This window comes from Seriola dumerili, unplaced genomic scaffold (genome assembly GCF_002260705.1).
Source record: "Seriola dumerili isolate Sdu_G_001 unplaced genomic scaffold, Sdu_1.0 BDQW01000036.1, whole genome shotgun sequence".
NCBI classification, from domain to species: Eukaryota; Metazoa; Chordata; class Actinopteri; order Carangiformes; family Carangidae; genus Seriola; species Seriola dumerili.
The window spans coordinates 3613492-3623025 of record NW_019174291.1 but is presented as its reverse complement, the minus strand read 5'-3'; positions in this window follow the sequence as shown (position 1 = coordinate 3623025).

Below are 9534 nucleotides of genomic sequence, written 5' to 3'. Positions count from 1 at the left end.
CCCCCACCCCCACCACCACCCCCGGCCGCCCTATTTTACTCCTCGTTGAACTACTTTAACTCTGCTCTCTGTCTCTGCCGACTCCTGATTGGTGGATTTAAAGAACAAAAAAGAAAAAAAAGGACTGTTAGTTTTATATTGACGGCCATTTTGGTTTGTAGTCGCCCCTCAACTCCCCCTCGCCCTCCCCCCCCCTTTCCATCCATCCCAGTAGATATTTGACAGTACAGCAGGACCATGTTGCTACAGTATATAAACTGCCCTGAGGACTGCCACTTCCCAACCAACACTGCAATGTCTTCAGCTCTGTGTGTTTAATGTTTTTAGACTGTTATATTGTGTACATGAATTAAAAAAAAAAAAAANGAGAGAGATGCAATTCATGTAGATGAGAAGTGAAAAATAATAATTACTCAGAAAGCAATAATTCAAGCCCCTCTTTTCGTCCCCCATCCATCCATCCATCCATCCATCCCTTCATCTTAGTGCCCCCTCCGTCCAATACATGCATACATACAAACAAACATGTACATCCATGTTTTTATTTTTTCTTTGCTTGTCTGTGAGATTTTATATTGTCTACGAGAGAAAAGAAAATGCAGAAATGTAAAAAATGAAAATCGAGACATTCCACCCACCCCCACCACCACCCCCGGCCGCCCTATTTTACTTCTCGTTGAACTACTTTAACTCTGCTCTCTGTCTCTGCCGACTCCTGATTGGTGGATTTAAAGAACAAAAAAGAAAAAAAAGGACTGTTAGTTTTATATTGACGGCCATTTTGGTTTGTAGTCGCCCCTCAACTCCCCCTCGCCCTCCCCCCCCCTTTCCATCCATCCCAGTAGATATTTGACAGTACAGCAGGACCATGTTGCTACAGTATATAAACTGCCCTGAGGACTGCCACTTCCCAACCAACACTGCAATGTCTTCAGCTCTGTGTGTTTAATGTTTTTAGACTGTTATATTGTGTACATGAATTAAAAAAAAAAAAAAGAAAAACCACCATCGAATATTAAAGTCAAAATGTTTTTTTTTCTTTTTTCCTGTTTGGTTTGGATTCTTTTTTTCTTTCTTGTTTCATTTTTTAAAAACACATCTTCTCACTGTTACCGCAGTCTGATGATATGCTGTAATTAAAAAATAATAATAATAATGATGATGTTTTGTTGGTCCAAGTTTTCACATGTCCGCTAGCAAATTGTCGAGAAAAAAATAGTACAATAAAGACTAAAATCTAACAACTAAAGTGCAAGTCATTGTGGGGTTTTCTATTTTTATCTGGATGATTGAAGTGTTGCATGCAGACGGGCGGGTGCAGGGCGGAGGGACGGGGCAGGGCGGGCCATTACACTGGAACACCATTGGGCGCTCATTAATCTGTGTATCGATAATCTCATCCTTTTACGTAATGGGCGGAATAATATGAGATTTCTTTGTATTAAAGTAGATCTGTATGTATAATCTGGCAGCAGGCTGCTGGTGTTTCATGTAGACAGGCGGGGACGTCCATATGCCAGCCACACCACTGCTGTTACACCACCTTCACACATTCACATAAAACACACTGACTTTTCACCATTGTCACAACATAGTTAAGTGCATTTAAAAAACAGCTTTGTGTGCTTTTGGTCCTATGGATCTGCCAAGGCCCCTGATTGTCCCAGTTACAGGAAATCACTGTTTTGCAGCAGATTGTTATTTTCAACCACTGGTTCCCAACCTGGGGGTCAGGGCAACACAAAGGGCCACAGAATAAATCTGCAGGGCTACTACATGATTAACAAGATGGAAAACATCTTTTCTGCTTTTATTACACAACTAATTAACACTAATTAACAATCTTCATGAGTTGTGATTAAACATGGCTTCTCTTACAAGCCAAAAAGGTTGAGAGCCACAAGACCATTGAAAGCATAGTTAGCTTTCAACAGTTTAGGGAGGGTCCATTTGAATCCTAAATTAGTCACCCAGACTAATTTTAGGTTGTTATTTGACCTTCAGTTTGAGAGGTTTGGTGACAAGGAGATTTTTAGCATGTCACAAAGTTAGGTCTTCTGTCTGCAGATAGATTTCTCACATGGCTTCCGTCATAAACATTGTTAGAATGACAGTTAAGGTGGGGTTATATGAGGATAAGTGACTGTGGATAAGTAGGGGAGACCGGGGATGGTTGTAACATTTTTGCCATTTCTGTCTGTATCTTCAAGTTCTTTTAAGTCAGCGTGTTCAAAATGTAATACAAACTAGTTCCATGTGTCTGCTGTTAAATGGTGTGGGTGTTATCTCTGCAACACAATCAGAACATGTCTGTGGTTTAGTCTCAAACACAAGGAGTGAAATGTTACAATTCACCTCATAGTCAGGGTTAGTTGAAACATACCCTTGGTGTTGAAAGCTTTTTATTCAACACTTGAAAGTGTGTGTGTGTGTGTGTGTGTGTGTGTGTAGTCATGAACTTGCTAACCTTACAGCTAACAGCTAAAACATTAGCACTGACAACTAGCATGAAAAATATCTACATAGACTCACAATAAACATGACATACGTTTGAAGAGTTGAACTACAGAGCAGACAGTGCTGTTACAACAAAACAAAAAAAAACTTTCCCACCTCAAAATGAGTTTTTTCCCTCTGAAGCTGTCTGTGTCTGTGTCTGCCACAAATCAGACAACCATGCTACAACCATCCCCGGTCTCCCCTACTTCATACAACCCCACGTCAGATAACCCGAACTATCACTTTAACCGTAGTGAAGCTCTCTGTTTCATTGTGTTTACATCCGTGGTTCCCGACCTTTTTATCTTGTGACTCCTTAAAATGAAGTTTTGGTTACTTGCATTTTTTTTTAAATCTGATTTTTCATTTGAAATCTTTCTAGAACCCCAGAGAGGTCAAATGATTCAGTAATTTAATAATGTTTTGGTATAGTAAGGCTATGTCTCTTCTTCTTTCTTAATAATCATCTCACACCCTCTCAGATGTGGAAGCGTCCCGACCACCTGACTGCACATACTTGTTTTTCTCTTCTTGGTTTCCATTCAAAGAACTGCAGCTGCTCAAAGTAACACTGTCCATCTTTTGTCAACACATGTGAGGACGGGTTCATCTTGTTACCTTTTGGTAAGGTCAAAGGTAACAGCTCACATATGGCTGAAGTGTTCATTTGAGCTGTGTTTTTTCCCACTTATTTTCCAGATAAACTTAACAGGATCTGAAAGAAACCTTTGAGTTGAACACGGGAGCTTTCACGTTACCCGACACCATCAAAATCACAAAGAGTTTGAGCAGGAGTTTCCTTCTCTGAGCTACAGAAACCTGGAGTCTTTGTGTTTGAAAAGTCATCTGAAAGTGAAGTTGTGTATATGACAGTGGTGAGAAAAAGCCTGCGAGCCAGTCTGCTCACACACTGATGCTCAGAAGGGAAGAAAAACAAAAAGCGGAAAGATTGAGGAAAAAATTTCTTTTCATTTAACATGGTGGGAAAAAAGAAACAGAGACAAAGACATTTTAACTTTAGTAACACCTTACGTGTATCGAAAATAACTAATAATAAGTTTTGCCATTGGGTGGAAGGTTTTTTAAGTAAGAATAGAAATATAAAAGGTAAAGTTACTTTTTTTCCCTCAAAGGAAATCTATCATTTCTGCTGCACAACTGTTTGTGTATTTGCTGCTCAGACTAACAGATCCTGGGTGATATGAGAGCAAAGCATCATTATTGAGATCATGTCTGGTGCTCAGTGGGGAAGCATCCTGTCAACGTGTCCTTGAGCTAAACGCTGAACTTGTTCACTCAGTGTAAGCAGATCTGAATGTGAGCTGCTGACACACCATTGAAATGCACAAAGGAAACTGCAGGACATGTGAAGCAAACGTGAGATCTTAAATCAAAATGTGAGCACGTCAGGAAGAGTGGGAGAGAGGTCACACAGAGGTCAGAGCACAGACAGACAGCGAAGCATCGCAGTGATGTGGGTAAAACCTGCGCTGGTAGGTACAAGGACAGAGTTTACCTTTGTTTTATCAAGCAAATACATCAATTAAAACCGAAGTACTAACTCGATCTCACCCTGTGGTTTTCACTGAGTGCATTTGCTCAGTAGAAATTTGAGGTATGTACACTTTATACTTCACATTTCAGAGGTGTATTTCGCACCTTTTACTCCACTACCTCTATCTGACAGCTGTGATATGATGATCTTATAAAAGATGATGCATTGTGGGTACCCCGGTGGCTCACCTGGTTGAGTGCGTACCACATAGGCTTAGTCCTAACCACAGCAGCCAGGGGTTCAAATGCAGCCCTTTGCTGCATGTCATCCCCTCTCTCTCTCTCCCCAGTCTTCCTGTCTCTGTCTCTCTCTCACTGTCTCTATCACAATAAAGGCAAAAATGCCCAAAAAAAAGATGATGCATTGTAACAGATTAAGCTACACGGCTTTATTCTATATAAAAAAAAGTCTTCAACCTGAACAACCACAGGTGGTTTTTTTTTAACCCTCTCATACAACCCATATAGGAGAGTCTCCTGAAATAGGGCCCTATGGTGGCAGGCGTAAGGGACCTTCGTCGCCATGGTTACTATAATAACTGTCATGGCTTGGTTAGGTTTAGGAAAAGATGGTGATTTGGGTTGAAATAAGTACTTCCTCAACATTAGACAATCTTTGTTGTCATGGTTACAATAATAACAATGTGGTTGACTGTTGAGCGGTCATGGATAATATAAACAAGATAAACAGCTGGTTTCACATGGGAATAGAACAGCGCTCTCCTCCGTCATATTCATCCATCCACCACAACCTCCTCCTGACGTGGACTTTGTCTCTCTTTATACTACGTCACCGCACTTTTCCCTTTGCTCCTGTAATAATCACTACGACCACTAAATGTTGCCTAGCAACAAAATGTAACAATGGGTCATAATGACCTGCTGCACAAACGAACTATGGGCTCATTGTGAAATGCTGCTTACAAATGAATGCATCAGCGATAATAGCATCATAATATACCATACAATAATATAACTCTCAGAGGAGATTTTTATACATTGAGTACCTTTAGCACTCCAGTATCCAGAACTGTGCTGCTGGACTTTTAACTAAAACAAAGCAGAGAGATCATAGCACTCCAGTTTTAGCTTCACTCCACTGGCTCCCAGTTTCTTTTAGAAAAGATTTTAAGGTCCTTTTACCTGTTTTCAAAGCTCTTCACTGATTGGGACAGACACTGCGGATTCTCAGTCATTTTATAATCCTTCACGAGCTCTCAGATCTTCTACTGCCAGACTTTTAAATACACACAATTTTACGCACAAGAAAACAAGCAGTGCAGCTTTTTTTTTTTTAAAACTATGCTCCAAAACTATGGAAGAGCGTTATAAGAGATGCTCAGTGAATATTTTTAAATGACTGAAAACATTTATCATCTACTCTCTTTCTATTGTTTACTTTTATTGTCCTCCAATTCACCCTCATTTTACTGTTTTGATTTTTTTTTATTGAAAAGCACTTTGAGCTACATCTCCTGTATGAAAAATGCTGTATAAATATTATTATTATTATTGTCCTTACTTCTAAATAACTCACTGTCCCTCATGGGGTCCACGGGCCGCATGTTGAGACCCAACAGAAGCAGCAATAGCAACACACGCCTAGCCGTCTGTAAAATGTGTGGTGACTATAATTCCCTACTGTCGGTTGAAATCTGCAGCATACTGTCTTGCTGTCGGGCCAAATCTCTGGGATTATGTTATTACACCCGTAATGCCAGTGTACAGTAGCTGAGCATGCACACTCACACACACTCACACACACTCACACGCACTTATACACACTAACACACACGCAGACGTGCAGACACACACGCACACACACGCACTTATACACACTAACACACACGCAGACGTGCAGACACACACGCACACACACACAAACACACACACACACACACACACACACACACACACACACACACACACACACACACACACACACACACACACACACACACACACACACAGGAACCTCAGGAAAACAAATGCTTTGTCATTTAAAGATGTTTTAATGGAAAAACAGGGATAATCACATCAGGTCTGACGAGTGTAAATGAACAGCAGTGATACCTAGAACAACCTGGAGCTTCTGCATTACACTGGAAACAGCTGATAATGAGAATATAAGAGCCGTTAGTCATCTTTGTCTTTCATTGGGTTGCAGTTGAGGTCAAAGACAGGGAAAGAGGAGGAACAGATGGATTACATGTCAGGATTATAACGTAAAGGCACCAGCTGCTAAATATAGAGTACACCTACACATGCTGGGCTCAGAGGCTTCTGTCTCTATGATTAGATGAAATAACATTAGCAGATTTGAATATGTGAGTTTAGTAAAGTAGACTGACATTTAGGCTGCAGCTGCTATCCTTAGATGACATTAAAGTCTGCAGATGGAGGATTTGGGGTCAAGTTTAAAGACATTTTAAGCACAGAGATGACGTTAGGATGAGATGGAGAACAGAATAACACTGGATGGTGCACACTGCATGTGCACAGGTAGTTCAGTAGTATCATTAGAAGTGGGCACTTTATAATGAATACTTCTCAGCCCTACTAGTGTCCCCTAGAGGCAGCAAGGTTTATTACACTGCACAATATTGATGTATGTATATATATATATATGTGCGTGTGTGTGTGCGTGTGTGTGTGTAAAAAATACATATGGAACCTGTTAGAATTTGGAAAAATTTCACATATTGACACATATACATCTAGCTAATAGAAACATGTATGTTTATGCATGCTTGTAGAGGTTACATAATATTCATCCCAAAGCCTGTCAATATATGTTGATATTATGTATTGAAGTATAAAATGAATGAATTAATCATATATAAATATGTAGATTTTTAATAAGTATGTTGTTTAGATAAACTAGCATTCTACTATGTTCTACATATATCTTCATATATCCAGAGGATATATATATAATTGTGATGATGATATATCCCGATAGGTGACATATATGGCAACATCTCTCTTGATATAGCAACATAAATGTCAGACATGACATTTCTGTATGCGGAGTAAGAGAAAGTACTTTATTTACATGAAGTCTGTAGCAGCCCAGCTGCGTTGTATGATTATATTGCTTTTCTACTGCGAGCAGCTCTTCACTGTTGAGCACTTGGTCTGAAACGGGCCGTACAGGCAGGAGGTCGAGGTGTGGGAGCTGATAAGGGCCAATCCAATAACAGACTGAGATAAAACTGCAGCTTTTCTGGAGAGTTGCGTCTGTGGTGTATCCTGGACAACACACAAAGGGCACGTCAAAACACCCAGACCCATTTATTTTCTATTACTTTACAAGATTTTTATTATTAACTTCTGATTTATTTACAAACCAAACAGCACAGGACTTTATGTAATCTCAGTTTTTTTTTTAATGTCAACATTTGGACAACAACAGACAGATGGCAGCGGTGAGATGTGAAACCACAAAACTGGAGCACATTTCACTGAAGAGACCCCTTTCCAACATGAAACCTCACACCGCGTCTTTCAAATTGATTAACAGCAAAAGTAATTACAAAGGCTTTTCGAAGACTAATTAGCCGGAGGGATTCCTGCGTCCTCCTCTCAGACTAGAGCTGGACAGTTGTTCAGTTGTTCAGAGATGTTTGGTTTTTAACAGTCCCATGAGCAAATACTGTTCCTGCTCTCACACTGTGGCAGAGATTTTGATGTAATCAGTTTTGAATAGTAAAAAAAAAAAAAAAACTAATTCTCAAAGCCTGACACTTGCATTACAATTTATAGCACAGTCTGTGAGCAAGTGAATCGTTTTTCCACTTGTAATGGCTCTGTAATCCTACGCACTGGATTTATAGAAACAATACTGGCTGTCAAAAATGTCTTCCCTAAAGTGAATGTGCTTCTCCAGTTCTGCTGTACTGCTTTACTTCATGAGTGCAGCTGTTTTTATCTAAGAAAATAAAACAAAATATAAAAAAAAAAAATACAGAATCTGACTCAGTATCTGCAGATATTCAGTATTAAAGAACTCAGATTATCATGAAATCATTGATTTCTCGCCTCAAACCTTTTCTGAGAGACAACAAACAAAAACAAAAACCATTTTATCTGATGTTCCTGATCAGAGCGAGCAGCCGCTGCAGGCTTGCAGGAGCAGACAGCACAGAGGCAGAGGGGACTTCTCCCTGCGGCTGAACTGGATGATGTATGGAGCGTTTAGTCCATTCAGACAAGTCACTGTCAACATTAACACACACATACACACACACACACACACGTGCATGGGCGCGTGTGTATGTGTGTGTATGTGCGTGTGTGTGTGTGTAAACAGATACTGTAAGTGGCCATCAAGCAAATAAAGACAATGAAGTAAAGTGACAGAGACAGAGAAAGACACACACAATGAAACTCAGTCTCCAGCTCCACTTCAGCCACATCTGTGTGTGTGTTCCGTCTTTACGACCCGACACATTAAACTCCTGTAAAAGAGCTTTAGCTGACGAGAGACTGAGCAATCAAACACTTTTGCCTCACGTACGTGTACTACAGCTGACTGCCAACAGGCGCCTGTGTGTGAGAGGAAATACAGTAACTGGTTTATAGTGTGTGTTCTTAATCCAGCAAGCCTAAGAGCGTAAAGCCATGCTAGCAGCTTTGAGAGGCTGTACTTAAGCGCTAACACATCTTTAGTTTAGCCTGTTAACATTTTAACATTTGCTTCTCGATACTAAACTACAGCTGAGGCTGATGGGAACGTCACTAGTTCTACAGGTGTTTGGGTCAAAACCAAAGCTTCGGACATATTAAAACTTAGACTCGATGACGCTGGTTGATGAAAAGTTACATTAATTCTTTAACAGTAATCCATCCAAATTGTTGTTCTTAAATCCACACGTGTTAATCTCATGGTGGTGCTAGAGGAAACGGGGGATGAGTGTTCACCCACAGGGCACCACGGACATCTCCACCAAGGCACATGGAAATCCAGGCAATAGTCATCCATGTATTTCCATAAAAGCCAACAGCAACTTGCTGCTGGCGCTAGAGTACAAGTCTACGGTGGCCCAGAGAGCTCAAACGCTGCAACTTAAGAAAACACACGCAAAGAGATGAAACACAAAGAATGTCAGAAAACATCTTCATCAGTTTGACAACACATGAGCTGCAAATACTGAACACAGTGCAAGTGTTTCCAGGGGGACACTAGAAAGTGATGAGGGAGCAAACCGTGGCTCACAGTCGTTTGTGTTTTGTCTGTTTGCATGTGTTTTCTTAAGATGCAGTGTGTTGAGCTCTCAGGGCCACCATACAAGTCAGTAGGTGAGATCCCCTTTAGGGAATATGAATGTCTATAGAGAGTTTAATGGCAATCCATCCAGTTGTTGAGCCTTGACTGACCAGCTGACACTGCTATCCTCACAGCCACTCAGCTACTGTAGCACAATGAAGAAAGAAAAGAAAGAGGCAAGGCAAACGTGAAAATAAAGAGAAGCTGTGCTG